The sequence below is a fragment of the Thermobia domestica genome, chromosome 2 (assembly GCF_964235325.1).
Source record: "Thermobia domestica chromosome 2, izTheDome1.hap1.1, whole genome shotgun sequence".
NCBI classification, from domain to species: domain Eukaryota; kingdom Metazoa; phylum Arthropoda; class Insecta; order Zygentoma; family Lepismatidae; genus Thermobia; species Thermobia domestica.
Window position 1 is genome coordinate 137,764,505 of NC_137455.1, and position 24,349 is coordinate 137,788,853.

General features: G+C 32.8%; 1 protein-coding gene across 1 annotated transcript in view; it reads right to left on the reverse strand.

The window, feature by feature from the left end:
• Positions 1–24,349, reverse strand: part of LOC145675696 (lachesin-like) — an 866,246-nt gene that overhangs the window by 841,108 nt on the left and 789 nt on the right. The window lies entirely within an intron of this gene.

Here is a 24,349-nt window from a genome sequence, read left to right on the forward strand (position 1 = left end):
AAAAGTGCACAAACGTAGTAAAATTGTCTTCCTTTCGGAGCACAATTTCAAAAATTAGAAATGAAATGAAATGGAATCTTTTAGTTTAACGTCTCACGATTCCGCTCTTTGTAGATGAAGAAAGACGGATGATTACGATAAGTGAATCATGATGGAAGACGAGGTGGAAAGAGAATGTAGAAGGTTACGGGAATATCCCAGAAATCCCAGGGATACGACGTTAATCACCACATTCTTACTTGGACGGGGATCGAGCCAAGTACCCCATGCACCAGAAGTAAGGACTCTACCACTGAGTCACCGTGTCCAACTTCAAACGTTAGATATCTAGGGCCTTATGCAGAATTGTTCTGACGCGTGATTAGTGCCATACTAAAGAGTGTAACTAACATATGTTTCCTGCAGAATATGGCCTTTAGTATGACGCTAATCACACGTCAAAACGACTCTGCATAAGGCCTCTAGAGATTACGAAAATACAATTCACTGGGAACAATGTACGTAATGATGTGAAAAACAGTGGTTCTCTGTAGCGTAATCGCTTACGCTCTTGCCTTTGGTTTCTAGCGGTGATACTTCTATTCCCGATGGAGACACTCGATCGAAAAGGTAGCTATAACAGCTTTTTTTCAGGCAAGCCATTCTGAATGAGATTTATACCGTGTTTTCTCATTCCCACCAGACAAATGCCGGGAAGGCAACTAGCATACAAGTCCTACACAGCTCCTCTTCTTTCCCCCTTCCCTGAATAGTGTGCTCGCCGAGGGACATCATCCCTCATACGTGACGGGCTTAAAGCCATAAATGACGATAATGCCCCGAACTATGTTATAACGAAATACTTTAGTTTGTATAATATTTACCTGTACCATGGGCAAAAAGTGCTCATAAATATGTAATATACTTAGTAGAATGTTCATTTTAAATTAACAGAAAAGAAGAATGTTTTTAATATATGTAAGAGATTATTATGGGATAGTTGTGACTACGTACAGGTTATGTGTTGACCTAGTCAAGTGAATTTATGTATTTCACGGTTTTAAAAGGAATATTTAAGACATATTAAGCAATAAAGGTGAGACTAATGATCTTTAAATATCTGAGTTGATTCTTGCATAAAGAAAAGTAATTATCGCTTCGTAACTTATATTTTAAAAGACGGACCAGGTTGACGACGCTTTTCTATAGTGTCGTTATAAAAATTTGGTTTACCAAACCCGGGACTTTTGAAAATTCAGTTCCCGAAGAAGGAAAGTAGGGCTGAATTTACTTTGATATTACCATTTATGAATACGAACTTAACCGTATTACGAAGCGGTAAGATCATCATAAGAAAAATGGATAGCGAAAGGGTGCAGCAAGAATCAAACGCTAGTAATCAAGGTGAAATTAGTGCAACACCAAGTTTGTCATCTGAGGATCGACTCTTGTTAGCTGTGCAGCGACAAATTATGCAAATGACGACCGAGATAAAACAAACCATGGAACAGAAGCTCAATGAATCTAACACAAACATGGAACAGAAGTTCTATGAAGCTAACAAGACCATGGAACAGAAGTTAGACGAATCTAACCAAACCATGGAACAGAAGTTCTATGAAGCTAGCAAGACCATGGAACAGAAGTTAGACGAATCTAACCAGACCATGGAACAGAAGTTCTATGAAGCTAACAAGACCATGGAACAGAAATTTAACGAAGTTAGTCAGACTATGGAACTGAAGATAGAACTGAAATTCAACGAAGCTAGCAAGCAGTATGAAGAATTAAGTAGACGGATAGAACGAATAGAACTGAAATCAGATGATACGAAACAAACAATCGTCCAGGTGATGAACGATATATCCTCGCAGTTAGAAGAGAAGTTAAAAAGGATAGCCGATGAGTGTCAAGAAAAGCACGATCATCAAAATCATGAAATCTGCGCTGTAAAAAAGGATTTAACGTTAATAGAATCTTCCGTTAAACAGCAAAAGATCCAGTTGGCTACTATGCAGGAAGAAATTAAAACGTTACAGGCTAGAGACAACATTTATCGCAATAATCTGAGCAGTGATCGCTTCGAGTTTCCCCAATCACCGGATATAAATACGCCTTCGCCAGAATCTGAGGAGGATATTATATTAGAGGAAAATTGTCCGAAGATCACTGATGAACGAAATATGGATGGTATCATGACACAACACGCCACGGACCGGAACAATCACATCACAAGAACAAGGAGTGAGAAAAGAAAGGTAAAGTTAAGTGTCAAGATGAGCGAAATCAAAGCCATGAGCAAATTTAGTGGTAAGTGCAATGAAAATGCTACTTCTTTCTTAGAGAAATTCCAAGACGAATGCAATATAATGTCTATCGACCGATCACAATACATGAAATTAATACCCCACGTATTACTCCCACCTTGTTCCTTATGGTTTAAGGCAATACGTGATCACATTAGTACATATGAGGAATTTAAAGCGGCATTGATCGCGAATTACGAAAATGACTTTTTGCTGGCAAACAGAGATGCCACTCTTAGAAATCAACATTTCAATCCTCGATTGCACAAATCTATTGTAGAGTTTGTTGTAAATGTCTATAACGAATTAAAGGTTGTTAATCCCTTGCAATCGGAATCAAGAATAATTGCATCGATTCGCAATTTGCTTCCATTTAAATTACAGCAGATCTTATTTTCCACACAGTGTATGAGTTTCAGTCATTTATTAATGCTTGTACAATGCTACGAAACTCAATATCATGCTATGAATCTAACACAACCAGGAATGGGTAAAAATAAGAATAATTCAGATCATTTGGTCCCTGTTCGGAATTTGAATATCCGAAGTGTGAATAATACTGAACCGAACCTAAGACGAGTATACTCTAGCAATCAAAATGAACAAAATAGACAAGGTTATGTAGGGAATCCGCCTAACCTAATCAACCGAAGTAGACACAAAAATAATAGAAATACATGTCGAAATCCTAGAGATGCTACCAATCCTATGTATAGACATAATCATTGTTCACGAGATGGTACTTCATATCAAAATTCAAATCACGATGAAAGACATGTACAACCTAATGTAGAACCTAATCACGATTGTGCGGTACAGTGCACTTTATTAGATTCATATGCCAGTGTGAATGTAACATGATTACCGTTAACGAAATTAGGTTAAACCCATGTTGGTTATAGATTCTTGTGAATTTTCGTTTTAAAGTTTGTGTTAATATTAATAATGAAAACGATTGTTATAAGTATTTGAAATGCTCAAATAAATAAGAATGAAAAAGAATAATAATAATGAAAAATGTGTTTATATAATAACAAAAGGGTGTCTTTTGTTTCTGTAAAATAAATTTCTTTACTTCTATTTGATTATTCAAACGTAGGTTATGTTTAATTTTTATTCTTTCTTATTAATGTGAAGAATCATAATTCAATTTATAATTAGTTAAAGGCAAAGATTATTTATATTGGATTGATTTGTGTTTAATTATCAAAGATTATGTTAAGAATAAGATCCATTCTATAAAATCAATTATTCAATGACTACCTTGAGTGAAATTCTTCTTTATTTATGACATCTTAGTGCTACTATGTATACATTAAAATTGCAACATCTAACTTATTTGTTATACAATGCGCCCGAAAAGAACAAATATTATTTTGTCATATCACCGTTTGTAATAATGATCGAAACTAGTAATCTTGATAATTTGTGTTTCACCCTCGTTAATTATATTTATAAGCGACGATGTTTTTAATAATAAAGAATAAATAATAATGTAATAAAAGATAAATATTAATGAAATCAAAGATTTATTGTAAATGTATTTATGTGAATGATAATAAATAATATTTTATATATATATGAGGGTTAACCAAAATGTAATGAAGATATATACGAGGTGTGATCAAAATATAAAGAACATATGTAATGTACGAACATTAATGTAATCAGACCAGTGGTTCTTGAATATAAAAGCCAAGCCTACTCATGACTTTTATATTCAGTCCCTTTATCGGGCGACATTTTCTATAACGAAATACTTTAGTTTGTATAATATTTACCTGTACCATGGGCAAAAAGTGCTCATAAATATGTAATATACTTAGTAGAATGTTCATTTTAAATTAACAGAAAAGAAGAATGTTTTTAATATATGTAAGAGATTATTATGGGATAGTTGTGACTACGTACAGGTTATGTGTTGACCTAGTCAAGTGAATTTATGTATTTCACGGTTTTAAAAGGAATATTTAAGACATATTAAGCAATAAAGGTGAGACTAATGATCTTTAAATATCTGAGTTGATTCTTGCATAAAGAAAAGTAATTATCGCTTCGTAACTTATATTTTAAAAGACGGACCAGGTTGACGACGCTTTTCTATAGAGTCGTTATAATGTATAAATAAATAAATGGATATGAGAGAAACATATCAGCCAGCACTAGATCATGTTTTCGTAAACTTTCAAAAATCTACTCCAAAGGAAATGCAAGTTTACTACTTCTTATGCTTCTTTCAAGCCACTGTGTGAACAGGAAAAAAAAAAAAAAAGAATTAAATGCAGACCGTGCGATTGAACAGAAGTAAAATATAGTTCTTTGTAAAAGACACGAATTTTATTAATCTATTAGAGTTTTCTTTTTCAGAAGAAAAATACCTTCCTTAGGGGAAAAAATCCAGAACGGTCGTTTCTTTTGTGAAGTGTTTCAAAATGACGTTGAGAAAGTAATATTGATGTAATAGCACACAGCATAAGCAATACAAGCAAAATTGTATCGTTTGTAATTTGTTTCTCCATGAACAGTCTAACAATTACGGTTTTGTTGAGGAAAATGTTTCAGTGAGTTTTCAAAGCGATATATGATTACATTCCTTTGTGTATACATCACATGGATGTTATCTGTCAGATGACTGCTAGAACTGTGTAATTACCGCGTGAAATTCTGAATGAAGATTAATAGCGGTAATCGAACTGTCTATCTAACTCGGGATAAACATTGTACCAAAAAGTAATCGATATATATATTAAAAGAACTTTTCTTTTTTTAAAATACAGTACAGTTCTTTGTCGTTTCTCGCATATCAATTTAATAATTTAACCAGTAATGGCTCTTGGGAGAAGTCACATTGCTAAATAATAATAATGAAAACTTATGTAATGTTTTAAACCTTGTATGCAAGAGGTAATACTTTAGGTAAGTTTTCCACCCTTAGTAAGAAGGGAAAGAGTTTAATTTTTATCAATGTAACTTCCCTCAAGAGTGTCATATCAGTGAATTTTTAAAAGTATTTTTAAATTTGTTTTGGATATAAGGGAATATTTTTGTAGTTCCGTTCAACTATATTCATGTATGTATTAGCTATAAGAACAAATAAGGGAATATTTTTGTAGTTCCGTTCAACTATATTCATGTATGTATTAGCTATAAGAACAAATAAGGGAATAATTTTGTAGTTCCGCTCGACTGTATTTATGTATGTATTAGCTATAAGAACAAATAAGGGAATATTTTTGTAGTTCCGTTCAACTATATTCATGTATGTATTAGCTATAAGAGCAAATAAGGGAATAATTTTGTAATTCCGCTCAACTATATTTATGTATGTATTAGCTATAAGAACAGATAAGGCAATATTTTTGTAGTTATGCTCAACTATATTCGTGTATGTATTAGCTGTAAGAACAAATAAGGAAATAATTTTGTAGTTCCGCTCAACTATATTCGTGTATGTATTAGCTGTAAGAACAAATAAGGGAATATTTTTGTAGTTCAGCTCAACTATAGTCATGCATGTATTAGCTATAAGAACATAAGGGAATATTTTTGAAGTTCCGCCCGACTGTATTTATGTATGTATTAGTCATAAAAACAAATAAGGGTATATTTTTGTAGTTCCGCTCAACTACAGTATATTCATGTATGTATTAGCTATAAGAACAGATAAGGAAATATTTTTTGTAGTTCCGCTCGACTGTATTCATATATGTGTTACCTATAAGAACAAATAAGGGAATATTTTTTTAGTTCCGTGTTGGAAGATTGGAAAGACGTGTTAATTGAAATAATACTTACTCATTGCAATGTAAAATTGTTGTTAAAAGAAGAAAAAGAAGTATATATAATGTGCTTGTTTATATTGTAGTTTTCGAAGCTTTTACAGTTATAAAATGTATTGGCTCTTATATCTAAATTTTATACATATGTTATAATTTATATCAGTATATATGGGAATACTAAGTGATATTAAAATACACGTCTGGTATTAGATAATTGGTGTTAAATTACTGGCGCTCATTATTTATATAGGATAAAGTTTATATGTCGTTAGGCTTAAAAAATAAGCTACTGATATAAGTAGATGAAACTGCATAAGTAATATTTAGAAGGTACAGTTACCCATGAAATTTTCAACGTACTAACATTCCGCTCAACTGTAAAAATGTATGCATTAGCTATAAGAACAAATAAACTCTGTTTAAATATAGCAAAGAGGATCACGTGAATTGTACATTTACGAATGAATGCGTTTGCGTTTATAATAAGGATTAAGTATATTCGCCTAGATGGTTATGCAACCAGCAAGTTTTAAATGTTTTCAGGGTTGCACATTAGCGTTACGCGACATACACACTTCTCCAAAACATAATTAAGCGCCTTAATTTTTCTAAGTCCCTTAAAATTGTCGGTTTTGCAATGACGCATTCGAAGTTACAGAAGGGAAAGTCATAGGAAGTAAAAACAAGAATTTTAGGAATGATCCAAAAAAAGGGATCAAAACATTGCGATATTGGCCAATAATTGGATGTTGGGCCAGGAGCCACAAAATTTTTGAACGGCTTCTAGATAAATCGAGTTTCCGTATATTTTACGGAATAAGCACATCAAACTGAGTTAAGTGGTGGTTTTGGTTTGGATACACTATATGCAGTTCTTCAGATATAAGACGTACAAGAAAACGTTTGATTGAATGAAATATATTGGAGTTTTTGGATCAGGGGCCACAAAAATTTTAAATGATCCCTAAATCGCGATTTCGTATTTTTTACGGAATAAGCACATCATACTGAGTTAAGTGGTAGTTTTGCTTTGGCTACAATATATGTAGTTATCGAGATATAAAGCGTACAAGAAAATTTCTATCTGAAATATATTGGATCTTTTGATCCAAAAAAACAAAAAGAAGAGTTTTTAAGAAGTTTGTTCTGAATCCATATACAAGAGGAAAGCTTCGTAGTTGTTTCTATAGGCATGTGTGTCTAGTTGTTTCTTTTTGTGAGAGTTCAATATTTGTGAATGTGGTTTGAATCCCAATCTATGTTTTTATTTAATTTTATTTTGTAATTTTTCAGTTATTCTTGTATTACACTTTTATAGTATATGTATTACCCGGAGGTGATCGACAACTTTCTAACCTGAAACAACAAGATGCGTTCTTGCCATTGTTCAACTTTGTACTGGTATGCACTATAAGGTGTCTTCCCGTTTCGCCTACAAACCTTCCAGCAATGTATATTATTATCTCAATATCATCTTATCTGTAAGTGAAACGAGTATTCTCGTTTCACCTATGCTCATTCGACGGGGGATATTTAGTATTTGAGGGAATTTTTGAGTGTTTTGGATAAGAACGTAATATAAAGATTATGAAAATATTAATATACCGACTAAATGCAGTCATGCTATTTTCAATCAAGTTAAATCTATGGAAATTGATCAGTCTAAGGAATAACAAATTAAATCAATTAATTTGAATTTTACAGAAAAGAAAATTCCGGAATTAACATTGCATAGTAATCCTTTTATTGTCTAAAATTCTCATGCTAATTAATAGATGCTGTAGTAAATTTGGCTTCTCTCTCTAAAGTGTTTCTAAGTTTATCTGCTTAAATATGTAATCATTTTTTTAAAAGTTTATGATTAAAGTAAATTGAGTGTCCTACCATAAATAATATTTCTAGATATGATTCAGCAACGTTCAAATCTTGTCGTTGTCTACTATCACCAGATTCACTTCAAACGTTATCTCTTGACTCAAGGCTTATCCTGGCCCATCAACACTATAAAACTAATTTCTTTATTATGTGAAATTGAAGACCTGAATTGCATAACATCCTAAGTCCACTCTATTTCTTCGTATTTTGCTTTTTTTTGTTTTTTTTTTTGTTAGTCTATATTTTAAGGGCTATTCACTTACATGACATAAATCCAAATCAAAACGTTTTTTAAAAAAATGAAAAATAATTTCAGCTAAACAGAATAGCATGCAAAGTATAATCTTCTTGTCTTTCTTCTAAAATCACAAAAGTACTCCGGTGGACTTGGGATGTTCTGCAATTCAGGTCTTCAATTTGATATGAAAATTAGAAATTTACCTACAATAAGTTAAAAGAAATTCAGATTTGGACACTATCAAAGAATATTGTCAAAGCAAAACAGCTTCTATATAGCTTACGTCAGAGAAACTCGTACTCAATTTATTCAAACAAGAAGAACGAGGGAGAAAGCTGACTACGTTCACTTAAAATCTCTGCTAAACTTTGGTTCCATACTCGTCCAGGAGTGTGTACATGAATCAAGCATTCAAAACTGAATTTAATAGCCAGCAGTCATGCTATCCTGAGCCTTCTCTCCATATATCAATTTTAGTCTACTTGCAAGTATTTCTGCATTCAGGCAGAAAAAACTACAAAGTCACTTCCACCCACCACTAAGGCAGAAAAATTACATTAAGGAGTTTTCCTAGCAGGGAACTTGGAGGGTATAATGGTTCATATCTCAGATCCACGAGAGTACCGACCATCCTTGTAAAGTTCGAGAGGTTACGATTATAAAGTATAAGGGAACTCCCAGAGATTTCTAAAATTACAACCAACTAACTGACCCCAAAGCAAATATTTATTCAAAAACCATAGTTGTGTAACAATTTCATCAACTAATGGATTGGCTTCTTCAGACACTATGAAGTAACAAAGGAAAACATCTAATATAAAAGAACAGCTAAAGGTGCATACCATACTTGTGATTGACTAATTACAGCCAATTCCATCAATCACACATCAGAATATAAATTTAACATTTTCAAGAAGAGTCACGTTGGAACCTTGTCACCTTGACCTTTGGAACTATTAGAATCACAGTTAATCACAGTTTGTTAGAAATAAACTTATTCATAAATCTTTGTAAAAGAAATCCCTCAGACACTGAATATACCTCGTCGAATGAGTGTAGGCCAAACAGGAATAGGCCAAATGGAAATGAATCCGCTATAAGGAAAATAAAAGATAGGAACCAAAGCCTAGAGTTGAATGGTGTTCACTAGGTTAAGGCGTATGCTGATGATGTAAATTTAATAGAGGATGATGGGGGAACAATAGAAAGAAATGCAGAGGTCTTGATCAACACTTGCAGCGACACAGGTTTAGGAATAAAAGGAGAGAAAACTAATTACATGGAAGTTCGTCGGGATCGTAATACGTCAAATTATGGATGCGTTAAAATATCGAATAATAAAGTGAATACTTTCAAATATCTAGGATCAATATTAACAGACGAAAACCATATTCACGAAGAAATTAAAATTCGACTAAAAGCAGGGAATTCCTGTTATTAATCAGTTAAAAATCTCTTGGGAATTCTGTCGAAGAATTTGAAGCTTAAAATATATAAAACGATAATCATGCCTGTTGTTCTGTATTGGTTGCGAAACATGGTCGCTTACTCTGGGGGAAGAACATAGACTGAAAGTATTTGAGAACAAGATCCTGAGAATATTCGGACCCAAGAGGAACGGTAATGACAAATGGCGCAAACTTCAGGAGGAACTACATAATTTAAACGGTTTACCAAACATTGTTAGGGTCATCAAGTCTAGCAGGCTTAGATGGGCAGGTCATGTAGCGAGGATGGAAGAAAGTAGGAACGCTTTCCAAGTCTTAACTGGAAGACCAATCGTAAAACGACCATTAGGAAGACCCAGGCGCAGATGGAAGGACATTATTAACATGGATCTGGCAGAAATAGAAATACAAAGTAGAAACTGGATCCAGTTGGTTGAGGATAGAAGTCAGTGGAGAGCTTTTGTGAACGCGACATTGAACCTCCGGGTTCCATAGGATATAGAGTTAGTTAGTTGGTTAGTTCTTCTTGCTAGTATCATAAGAAAACTTTGATGAGGGCATAAGATTCAGTTTCATTATTAGTTTCATCATAATAGTGGTGTGGTTATCGTATAGCATCAGTTTTTAGGTTTACAAAGAAAAATCGAATTTTTGAAAACACACATTATTTTATTATTACATCATTACATTATTACATCATTTTATTCGGTTTAATAAAAGAAACAGGCATTTTTTTTTTACAGAATCTTTGACGTAATTATTTACTAATTTGACCACCTACACATCTACATTGAACTATGTTCTTGTTGCCACATATTATTATTTCTCTGTAATTTGGTCACTTAATTCAGTTGTGTAGAATGAAAGTTTACTAACTGAGCACAGATGTCACTAGCAATAACATTTAAAACGAACTTCAGAATTCTTGATCTTATGTTGTATTAAGGTGAATAGTTGATATTAGATCTCAGTAAAAGTTAAATTCCGGAATCACGGTCCTGGAATGTTGATATTTATGCCTACTTTGGTAGTAATTATGAAATTATAAATAAGAATCAGAGTAAACAGTTTACTGACAAAATTATAAAAATAACTTTTTGCTAGTTGTTGATGAGCTTTTTCAGTTTTATTTTCGACAGTTGGTGTGTCAAAAAGTATTTTACGACTTCATGAGTTCATTCACGTTGGTTCAACCATTTTTTACAGAGCTGACTTGACGTAGTTTTGTAGCAAAATAGATCAATTTTCAGACAGATGTTGCATGGTACAGAATAGCATCATCCCAAATGTTCACGACAGTTGTTGCAAAGACGGCTGTCTACATTGGTCTTGAGTGCGCAGGCTGTGTTTCAATTTGAAGACTTGAAGTCAGCGGCAATTGTGTAATGGATTTAGCAAGGATCAAGTTCATAAACCCTTACTGGCTTCTCTTTCTGAGCTTAGAGCAAGTTACGCCTGACATGCTGCTGCGGGTTTGGCAAGAAATCTAATTCAGGCAGGATGTTTGCAAAATTCCCAGTAGTTGAACCTCATGTTGAACCTCCCTCAAAAAAGTTATATTTGCTACAAAATGAAGCCAAACACAGTTCTGTAAACAGTCTGAATAAATTTATACGAAATTACAAAGTTCGTTTTGAAGCACCCTGTATACATCATCAGCATCCAGACAATTCAAATATGTCTATATTTCCGTGCATCATACAGGTATGTGGAAATGGTATTTGGTTCCAATTGAGGAAACCGCACTTTCAATATTTTAAATCAAAAGCAAGCAAAAAACTAACAAAACATCTATCTGGAATTAGTTGGAGAACCGATATTCTCATTAAAACTTATATGGTCTTCCTTCGCTCAATATCTAGCACATATGATTGTACAGCTTGGGTCAAGGGTTAAAAGAATTTTAATAACAGACTCCAAATTTTGAATCGTTATTTTGTACAACCTTGTGTTAGCAAGAAATGGTCGGATAAACATTATTCATGATGATATTGGACGCCGTAATCTGGAGGGATGCTAATAATCATGTTAACCTTTTGAAAAATCTTAATGATACATTCGGCCATGTCGATCATCACATTTCTCAAGTCTGTCAACCAAAACAATCTCTTATACTTCGTTTCTACAATAACAGCAGCATTAATAAGATCTTTTCTTTTCTTCCTTGCTTCAAAAAATTTAATCCATATAAAGTTGAATTATGATACCTTTATTCATCTTGTTCTAATCATATTACGTCAGTGTCATGCCATCATTTAACCATTCATTCAAAAATACTAAATTTTGAAAGTATTCAAACACAACAAATATATGTATATAAAACAAAGTCACTTTAGCAGCTATATACCTTTGCTTGTTTCTTAATAGCATCTCCCAGATTCATCGATAATACGTATTCGACTCTTGTTTATCTCTTGTACATAATTTCAATCCATTTTCTCACGCTGTGTGGAACTTTCTTTATAATTTTCTGCTTGTGTTGGCGTTTTATTATTTTAAGTTTTATAAATGTTATCTTCTTAGCAGAATTAATATTAAAATCCCATTAACAATGTAAAATATAGCAAAGTATCTGAGTGTGAGGATATTTCCTAGTTTCCGGCCTGACATATAACTCGTACCATTGGTAATAAGCCATCCATGGCATATAGTGACATCTATGGAAGAAATAATGTATCAGTTTCAACTGTCAAGCTGCTTCAGTTCGTTGGAGGCAGTCATTTGAATCACTTATAGTGTTTTAAGCTCGCATACTGGATGAGAATGCTCCAGTCGACACGGCTGTTAGCTCCAATGCTTCAGTGCCAGACTGTGGCTTCGAGTAGATTCAGTACTCAGCCCACAATAGGTTTCATTTAACATTGCAGCCTTGGCAATAACAGCTCTATGGACTGGAGCATTTGTTATGCAATATGCGAGCTCAAAGCACTATGACTCATTCAAATGACTGCCTCCAACGAACTGATCCAGCTAGAAAGTTGAAACTGATATATCATTTCTTCTATAAATGACACTATGTGCCATAAACGGTTTATTACCAAACACCTTTTAGAAAAATGAAATCTTTAAGTTTTACGTCCTACGATTATGCCGGTTAGGCTAAAGGAGACGGTGATGATGAGTAAGAAATGCAATGGTGGATTGAATAAAGTGGAAGAAAATGGGAGACCTTGAGAAAACCCGCGTATACGGGGTTTGTCTACCACTAACGACACAATATTCCAGTTTCAGGTTGGAAACTTTAGGAAACACCATCGTACAACAATACAATCAATTTCAGTATCATTCGAGAAAAATAGAAGCAAGGAAGAAAAACATTTTCATTTCCTTTTGTCTATTTCATTTTGTTTTATTACTATAGTTTTGAATGAGAATGCATTCTGAAAGACCATATATAATATAAGAAGCACAAAATACAATTTTGAAAGGCATTACCAAGGACATTGGACAAATAATAAGGAAAAAGAACTGTCAATTCCACTCTTTGTAAATTCATTTGCCTTAAAATTAACAAATTGAAAGATAAGTGATCTAATATTTTAGTTTCCCGATTAACGAAGAAACTCAGTAGGTACTGTTAAACTGATTTAATTTGATCCAACTGCAGCATAGTATATATATATATATAAAGACTTTTGCAGGCTTCTTATTACTTCTTTTTCTAATTTTAGTGAATAGAATATAAAATACATGAGAATATAGATAATAAAGAATATAAAATTTTTGAAAATCTAGCGAGGAGATATGTACAAAATGCTAATAATAACTATGTTTTCTCGTCTCGACTTGATTCTCGGACAGCTTTTCTCGTCTCGTTTCGTGTGGCCTAAGTTTTCTTAATTTCATTTAGAAGTTTCCAGGATGCTTCTCCCTTATGAGAAGCCCACGTGAACTAGTCTTGCCCACGAGACTCCTGAAAATTTTTCGTCTTGTCTCGAAGAAAAGAGATATGAGGATTGTTACGTCTCTCCTCTCCTTTTGAATTTAAAATAGTACTCGTTTTGTGGACAAGACGAGAAGTTTCTCACCTCATGGGCAACACTACATGTGGGTTAACTCGACTCTGAAAGTCTTTGCTGTTGTTTCGCAAGTAGTTAGCATACGGATGTGTAGATGGTGGGAGTGTAGTAACTCTTGTGGCGCCATTCCGACGAGAGAAGAACTACGTGATTCTAACCAAGTTCATGGCGACATGGTTTGTATGTCAGTAGAGGAACGATAAGTAAGCGCTGGAACGAAAATTTTCCTGACTAGTAGCGGTTAAATTACAAACTTGCGAATAATTTAATCAATTACTTCAGTAACAACACATGTACTACATAAAAGAAAAGACACAGGTCGTTTCTAAAGTAACTGATTCAATTCTAAAGTAACTGATACTAATAAAAAAAATAGATTTTAAATGACAGGGCAGACAGGGATAATGGCGATTAGAGGCAAATAAGAATCAGCCAGATTTCTCAGAAACTATATGCACAGACTCGTTTGTGATCTCTTGCTATTCTCTGGCCATGACATTGAACACTGTAAGCAGCAATGCTGTCTTCAAAGCCAATGGAGAAAAGTTAATTGAGAGAATTTATATATATATATATATATATATATATATATATATATATATATATATATATATATATATATATATTTTGCAGCACAGGCGCAAATCCCAGGGGTATGAGGGGGACATGTCTCCACGAATCTTGGAACAGAGGGGACTGTTCCCTTCAATAAACCTATTTGAAATATGATTTTTCAATTACATTGTGGATAAGGATCATATTGGACGAGGATCCTTGTGGATGCCTAAGTAGAAACACACCAATTATAAATAAGCATGTATTAAGATTTCATAACGTGATCACTTCAGTGATTTGTAATACTGATATGTACTACTACTTCATCTACATTGCCTAATATGTAATATACAACAGGTTCGCTCAGAAACCAGATTCATCTACCGTAATATGAGTCTCATCTCCCCCGTCCCAAGAATAAGCCTCAAATCTACCCGCCTCCCAATGTTAAACACAATTCTGCTCCCCTCATCCTCCACAGCATTACTTTTCAACTTTATAAATATTTTGAACATGGCTTAAAAAGAAAAAGATTATGGGAACAGTCTGACCCGTTCCCCTCAATGTTGAGGAAAAATTTGCAGCGTTTTTCGGCAGTGAGCTATAATTTATGATTTCTTCTTAATTGAATTTGTCTAGCACCTTTATTGTTTTACTGTATTCTTTATTGTTTTGCTGTATTCTTTGATATTGTGTTACATTTACTTTCTGTTAAATGTTACACCATTATTCTTGTTTCTTTAATTACCCACTAAACATACCCCGCCTTATGCAGAGTCGTTTTGATGTATGATTAGCATCATACTAAAGGTCTGACTACTGCAGAAAATATATGTTAATCAAACTCGTTAGTATTATACTAATCATGCGTCATTACGACTCTCCATAAGGCTGACCATTTTTTTGCAAGTTTCGTTTCGGGGGTAATAGGAATCACAATGATCATAGCGATAAAATGATTATTTACTGTACTCGCTTACTGTATTCACTTTCCAACAAATATATTATTAAGAATAAAAATGAGACAAAGGGCTTTATTTGTCTTGTTAACATTAATTTTATCTAATATATTGATTATAGTCACTGTAGATAAAAAGATAGTATTTGTTTTATCTTATTATTTATATTAGCATTTTGGGATTATAATGACATTGAGGGATCTACTGAGAGAGGGAGCTATGCCACTTCGACAAGAAATGGAAATAAATGGAGTTTACTAAAGCATCGTGTTGCGTTATAACTTATATAATGAAGGGTAAACTTTCTACTTCTTAACTTATTGTTAGGTACGTTATGCAAAAGGAAAAATATAATTTCAATGTAAATAGCTTTTATTACGAAATACATGGTACAATGTTTGTAGTATACCCATATGGAAAAATCAATATAGTACATCAAGGAGTTTTAACATGATTGTAAATATTTTGTCTGATTGTAAATCATGTTCACAGATTTACATATGAACTACAGAAAGACAACATGTCTCCTGGAGTATCTTCACTATCCATTATTTTCGTGGATGTTGGCTTTTGATAAACACCATGAAAAATTGAACGAGAATACGGCATTATTGCCATGATATCTTTTAATTTCAGGGCTAATATAAGTCGTCCATATCAATAGAGAAGTAACATTTCTTTAAGAAGTGTAGTCACATAAAGATAACCAATCACGAGATCTCTTCTGTCTTTAGAGCTACGAAATTGCATCTTCTTAAAGAGTTTCGTGTCAAAATAGGTATATTTGAAGAAGAGTATGCTTGGTAGTGTTGTGTCAAATTTTGCAGCAGTTATTTTCACGATATGAAAGCTAGAACCGGATATTGCAACACCAATCTGTACTATTTTACTGTTCAATTGTTGATACCTCCCTTACTGCCATGTCAGACACCATCGGTAAATGGCATAGCTCCTTCTCTCAGTCAAAATGCTTCTTAGGAAATATTCAAAAACTCAGAATATGTATTGCAGAAAACGCGGGAGCTATGTTACATGATTGTAATTCACATGATAAATGTCATATGACAGTAGAAGACTAGAAATAGCCAGGAGCGAATCCAAGACGGATTTCTTGGGGAGGGGGACGGTGGGTTTTAATACTGGTACTTAGAGCTACTTTAAAGAGCTCCAAACTCTCGGATGGGTTTTATTTCTATATAAAATAAGAAAGTTTCCTCTTCTAAGGGGGGCATCGCCCCCTGGATCTGCCCTGGAAATAGCAAAATCTAAACTTATCACGTTTGCTTCATAGCTCCCTCTTTCACTAAACCCTTAATTATCCTAAGTAGCAGAAAATAAGAATCGTTGTTTTCTTCCTTTTTCTAAAGCTACCTTCTGGTTAATCTGAATCGTATCTTACGTGTATACGAAAACAATTGATATCCATTAGATCTGTCTCTCTTATTATTAATCTTTTTATATAGTTTATACTGGATTTTCTTTTCTTTGGTGAACTTTTGCTATATTTCCAGAAAATTATAGAAGGCTAAATATTCCCTTTTCTGAAGCATTAAGCTTGAAACCAAATGTCAGTGAATGAAATAGTTCTAATTTCCTTAGAACACAAAGAAAGAGTAATTTGTTACAATATAACTATACATGATTACTCCCTTCTTCTCAAATTTATGCTAGTGTTTCTATTTCTGCTTATGATAACAAAGTATTCAATTTATGGTTACTGTGATTAAAAAAAAAAAAAACTAGAATATAACTCTACGAAAATAACATGAACTGATTGACAATGAAAAATATTGGGTGCTGAAACAATTTAGTTAGAATGCTTCGTAAATGGGTGTTACATATAAAACGCAATGAATGTTTATTACCTTACGGATGTATAGAAAGGAGAAGTTTAAATAATATGTGTAATAAAAAAAGTATCGGAAGTGAAGTATAACGGATTACAATAAAGTAAATGAAATAACATTCAGATCTTTAATATGTTATTCAAAGATAATTATTTTAATTGCTAAATGGAAAACCATATAGGCTAGAGTCTGAAACTACGATAGGCTCCCGAACTATGGGAGTTCAATATTGAAACACATCTATAACTCCCGAATGTATTAGAGGATAGTGAAAAACGAAATCTGTTAAGTTGTAAATTTCTCCAACTTCCGGTCCAAATAGAGAGAGATACAGGAGAAGGTTGTGTAATTTCTTTCTTTTTTTTCTTTTTTTTTTTTTTTTTTTTTTGAGATACATGATGGATCTCAAAAACTCAGCTCCTCTGGATATGTTACTATTTTTATTTTATGACTATCAACGTTGAAATCGGAAAATTCATATTTCAAACTTATTTCCTGAAAATTTGCATTTTGGAGTTACGCCTCTTGGTGGTCCAATTCAAATACAAATTATGCAAAAAAAAAAAAAAAAGAATAGATTTCTTGTGTTGGCAGCACTGTACATACACTTAGAGCATGTAATCTACAAAATTAATATTTGGAACATCTTATTAGATCTTACATATTTACATGCATTTATATATCTAATATTTATATATATCTACTTCATCTAATATTTATTTACACGCAAGCACTTGTAATGCATTCAAAATATTTATAGCACAGTTTTTTTTTTGTTTGTTTGTTTAATTTGTGTTATTGACTATAGTTAATTTTTTTATCTCTTCTAGTTTCAAAACCAAAACATACACACTGTATCCTTTAAAACTCGAAAATTATGATAGCTTAGTGATTAGCACTGATCTGTAGTAGAAGGAACCTTGATTTGGTTGCACGCCATGTGAGTTTGTGAGGTTTTCTTAGAGCTTTTTCTCTTTTCTCACTGCCTTTATTCTTGGACAGTAGCGTCATTTTACATTTTGTTTGGAAGGGGAAGAAGGAGGCAAAAACCCCATTGTAACTAGATTTTCCTGTTTTGCATTGGAATATTACTCTCCTATTGTTTGAAATGAATACAAATCTTACAGTCACGGCGGGGAAATTACTCCCTTCAGCCTCAAATGACGCCCCTATTCTTGTAGTTGTTTCTTTTTTTCACTATCACTTATTATTCATTAATTAAGCAATATACGTAGGAGACATATTACAAATAGAACTGATTTACTAATTGCATATAGAAGTCATGGGTACCTCCAGTGACCCAGTAAACACTGCGCAATTAATAAAATACATTACGTGGTGAAATCTCGGACAACCTTTTAACATGCAAATATTTTCATATTTCGAACTAATTATATTTACGATGTAACCTTTTGTACGGTTACCCATTTATTTATTTCCAGAAATCCTTTATATGCAACAGATAAGAAAAGTACATGTAAACGCTCTGGAGTTTACATAAATATGTGTTTGGTTTAGACATGCAGTACATTTACTCCAGAGTATTGGTAAGATGTTTGTTGGCAATTTATTGGTTTTTATGTGTATAGATGATATACAAATATATATTACGAAATAGAATAGTAATGTATATGTAAAATGTGCTGTAGAAGTTGCTGAAATTTGGAGTGAATGTCTGTAAATTGTGGATTCCCAGGCATAAAATCATATGTAAATAGTCTTCAAGGTATATATTACATAAATTAAATTGTAACAAACAGAGTAAAATGTTGTTCATTGGTTCAATATGTTACAAAAGTATTCGAAAGTAAATCATTTTTGTGTGAATACTTTTACACTTTGTTTTTATAACGTATACAGGAAAAATGAAGATAATAGAGAGGGAGATTGTAGACATTGCAAAACGGCAGAACTTTTACAAGTAAAGGGTCCAAATGGATAAATCGAGTTGCGGGATGAGACATAGTGCGACTGATAGAGGATGTGAAAATATGTGTATGAGCAAAGTTATAGCGGCTGAGCGCCATAAGAAACGGAGGGGGAAGAATTCAAAGTTGGTGAGAGAAGGGATATGCTATGTTATAGAAATACATCAAATAAACTGTTGAATCGTAAAAATAGTGAAAGGCAGGCAATGCAAACGGTAGTAGTTTCACATATTGGCGAAACAAGAATGGGTTGAGTAGATCACGAACCTCCGCCGCCATCTTGAACTCTGTGATATTTTTTGAAATGGAAAGGTAACGATATGGCACCTTTTCGTTAATAACTGTAAAGATGATCTTAAATCTTCCAAGTAAGTACAGATAACGATAAATAAAGTTCATAATTGACTTTTGAGAACATGATGGTCCTAATTGGTATATCATATGACTATCTTTCCATTTCAAAAAGTATCACAAATTTCAAAATGGCGGCGGAGGTTCTTGATCTACTCTGTCCAGTCTTCTTTCGCCAATATGTGAAACTACCACAGTTTGTATTGTCTATCTTTCACTATATTTACGATTCAAAAGTTTATTTTATGTATTTCTATAACGTAGCATAGCCCTTCTCCAACCAACTTTGACCCCTTCCCCCTCCGTTTCTCATGGCGCTCAGCCGCTATAACTTTGCACATACACATATTTCCACATCCTCTATCAGTCGCACTATGTCTCTTCCCGCAACTCGATTCATCCATTTGGACCCTGTTAACTCAGTTTTACGTGAAACTTCAAAATACATGAAATTACTCAACGAAGTAATTCAAAAGATATCCGAAGCTAAATTTGTATTAGTGAATAATATTAAATTCATTGCTGTTACATCATGTTTCTTAATTGCATTTTAATCTCGAAACTGTAAAGTGCGAAAGATTTTCCATATTTTGTACAGAGGTCAAAATTTCACCATCCTAAATAAAGTTTTACGCCAAAGCATCATCCTTCATTGATATTCGTAATAGTAAAAGTTTATTATACACATAAATACAAATTGTATTCACATAATCAATTAATTGTGTCTTCATGCTTCAAGTTAAAGTAATAACCTATCTGATATATATGTTTGTTTAAATAATAGTAATAATCTTTATTTTAGTGCCGCGAACAGCTTTTGGCAAAAATACAGCACGTATTATCAGAGCATTATATTGCAATGGAATAATAATACTACTACTAATAATAATAAATAAGAAAACAATAAAAGAAGAGTATTAAAATAAAACACAATGTAGATAAAAGTGAGTTAAGCAGAAATATTTCCTTGTCAACGCAGTAATAATTATCAAGTTCTCCATCTGCCTAACACAACAAGAAGCTAAGAACAGCAATCATAAAGTTACATTTTGGCTTAAATGTTTCTGAACGTCATTGGTTAAAAACTATCAGTCAGATCACATAAAACTTTCACATTGTTTAATACAGTAAGTCTAAAATGAGCTTAAAGAATCTGTCAATCTTTTCAAAATTTCACATTTCCAATCCAGAGGAACTAAAATCGTATTATCTATCCAGCCCTATATATATATTAGTGTCATAGAAATGCTTAATACTAAATTTTTCAAAACGGTTTCAGATTTATAACTAACATATACCATAGTTAGACATACATAGTACTTGTTGTTTGTTGGGATATTGGAATTCTGCATGCTTTTCAACACCGATGCCATACGAGACATGAACCTATTGTTCAAGGTTGAATCCAACCAATGTAATGCGTTCAAATTTCAATAACCTCCCACTAGGAATCGAACTCGGGACCCCGTACACCAATTTGGTTTAAGTACCATTAGACTAGTGAAGAGGATCCCGAGAAAATATGTATGTAATGAGCACACTTTTGGCAATTTTTTTTGAGGCGAAAGTAAAAGTAATCATTATACAAGGATAATATTAATAACCTATCTGTATAACTCTTAAGTGTTACCGTAGAAAGTAATAGCGATGTCATTCAAAATATCATAAGACCTTACCACGTAGAATATCGTCTAGTGTAATCAGATTTGTTAACCTTTCAATTCCAATCAAAGTAAGTATTGTTGGCCATTATCGAACTGGCTGGTTCTGAGAAAACACTTCTACATGCCTCGAACCTATTCTTGCATGTACAAGACGTGCACATCAATGTCTGTTAATTTACTGTATGGTGTGCCCGTATTTTTCTAGATACAATACAAAAGACATTTAAAAGATATAACAGCTACATCATATTCTTGATTGGTACTCACAGCAAAGACAAAATGACTTTACGTAATCTCTCGATTCAATATCACAACATTTAATATAATGTTATCCATTCCTTCCTTGCTCGAGAGAACTAACGCAAAAGGAAGTAATATGTTGCTGTTGGGTGTTGGAAAATGAGATTGATATTAATTTAGTAGGCCTGAAGAAAATATGCTTTAATTTGGAAAAACAACTTTAGATTTTTATAATAGCAATGTGACTGTATAATTACCTATATTCTCTTTTTTACATATTAATATAGAAATTGCATTGTGCACTTTATACGAAAGATTTTTAGAAGAATGTATATTTTCTAGAAATGTAATTTTGGAGTATTGTATATACATATAGAAATTTAAAGGATATTTTGGATAGCACTCTTACTTGAAGTTGTATTTAGTAAGTATAATATTCAATGGCGGTTCTAGCCCGGGGGGTGGGGGGGCTAGGCCATTCAGTTTTTTGAGTGACAAAAATAATATAAGCTATTATTTATATATTTTTGAAAGTTTATAGTCAGTAGCGTAGCCAGGATGTGTGTTTGGGGGGGTAAGTGCTGTTATAGGTGCATATAGAGTAATTACAAGCAAAAAATATATAAACATAAAAATATATAAAAAATTACAAACATCAAAGTACCAAAGTACATTGTCGGACCGCTTTTGGGGGGCCCGGCCCCCCTTCCCTACGCCACTGTTTATAGTAAACTCATGATATATATATCATAGCTTGAGTTCTAGTGCTCCCCTTCTGTACTAGTTTTACCCTCTGTATCCGCCACTGATAATGTTACAAGAGATCTTATAAATGTTGATGTTGAAGAGCAAGATTCCAAAGGGATTTAGTATATAGGAATAAAAACTATTTTATGATAAAAATATAGTAATAATGTAGTGGATTAAAACCGAATTAATTAGCCTTGAACCCACAGTCACTTTATGCAATTTTATCTTATTTTATTAACTTAAGTGGTAAATCCGCTAAACGTATCTGTGTGATGAGTAAAAAAATTATTGCTATGTGATGCGTGATACACGATAAGTAATAACGTCTTAACCTAATATTTCCCCTTCTTATAAGTTTTACTGGAATCCATAATCAAATGGTGTTCTTCATTAAATCTAACCTATTTCCACATTCTAATGTTAAAAAAAAAAAGAACTGACTGATAGTGCTCAGAGGAGAGATCCTGGAGCATGCAAGGACACATACACAAAGAAAGAAGAAGAAAAAGAAGATATTTTAACTGTGGAGCAAGCTTTAGTCGATTTACATATCAATGACCAGAGCGATATTATCTTCATGCTGGATCTAACAATTCACTAAGATTTTTCTCTAAAAATTTTTGACAGAAACTTATAAACTAACAAAAGAACTTGTTTTTTATATCCGTGATTTTCCATTTCGAATTAGTTACTGCCAAAGTGGTACTGATTTATTTCATAGTATAAAGCCTGCTCTTGACATGACCAATGTTAGCCTTATCTAAGTTTACTATCTTTTTACACCATATAACTTGCCAACTGCATTGCATTTTGATAAGAATTGCTTGATAAAGATATTTAAGATTACACTAAAATCCTTGATATTGAATATCACGAAGGTTTAGAAGAATTACGATTTGCCAGACTGCTAAGCACACCAGAAATTGCATTTTTCTGATTTTCTACGCCGTAATTTGCTTACTTATTATTTCAAAGTAATGTCTTGTCGAAATAATTTGGAAATCGTCTTATGAAATTCAGTAATCGAAAATTTGGTATTTCGGCTAGAAATACAACTCGGAACGCACGCACGAAGTTTACTTGTGCACTAAATACTTTCACACGGAGAAACATTAGTGCAATAATTACTTTTTATAGAATGAAATTACAGTTGTTGTTCTGTCCCATATATATCGTATGAATAGCCACAGTTTGATACAACAGTAGGTGAAGCTATGAAACAAGACCGAACTACAACATACATACCAATGGAGAAACAAATGCATTACTTGCATATCTATACGAATTTTACGTCTAACGATTAAATAAACGTAGCTTATCAAAAATTTATCAATATACGACATCTTTTAAAATTGTATGCTCATTACATATTAATTTTATTTTGTGGTAGAGATTGGAACAAAAAGTGAAGTTGTAACTTAATATATCTCTAACCCAAGCATTATAAACTTATGTAACATATTAAGTGAGGAAAATTTATTTGATTAATATAAATTAATTATAAATTATATGAAGTAATAAAATATGTTCGCACATAGAATGTGTGTTGAATATTTACTATCAAGTAAATGATCATTTGCTACACGGTAAAGTTTTGAATTAAGAACAAGCAATAAATAAAAATTGCTTAGATGCTTAGATCATTATATAGTAATAATTAGTATGAAAGTGGAATTGGTTAAGAAAAGTAGATTAGTAATTGTTCATGTTAGTATCAACAGTATCCCCTGTGTTAAAGTGCAATGCAATTTATAATCATTTTATGTCAACAGGTTTGCCATTATTTACCTGTAATTTTACTGAAAAATCTTACAGTGAATAGTGGCCTTGTTCATAATATTGACTAACAGAAAGATTTCTGAGAAAGATTTCATTCTTGCTCGAGCCTCCGATTATCGAATGTTCAATTTATTAAAGGATCGGTATCGAGACGAAGCAGGCCAGTTTTGAGGGCAAAAGGTGCATTTAAATTTTATACTAAATAGGCAGCGTTTCCTTGAAAGAAAAAGAAGAAAAAGAAGAGAAGTTTAGAGTGGAAACAGTATAGATCAAAAACAGTACCTATGATTTAAAAGTGTAATTGAAATGACTTGTTTATTTATATTTATAGTTCCTGGGGTTTTAGCCACCACGACCGGCTCCTGGCGGCTAGATTGCTTTTAGCTGCATGATGTGAGGTGAGCACATTTGGCTCCCATCGCTGTTATTTCTAGCTCACTAGCCAGAGGGTCGCTATCTCTTAATTTTTTAAATATATATATATATATATATATATATATATATATATATATATATATATATATATATATTTCAATTTCTTCACAATGTAGAGAAAACACGAATATTTGTGGGCTTAAACTGGATATTGAAGAAAGTACAAAGTACACCAAGAGACAGGAGCTCTAAACATA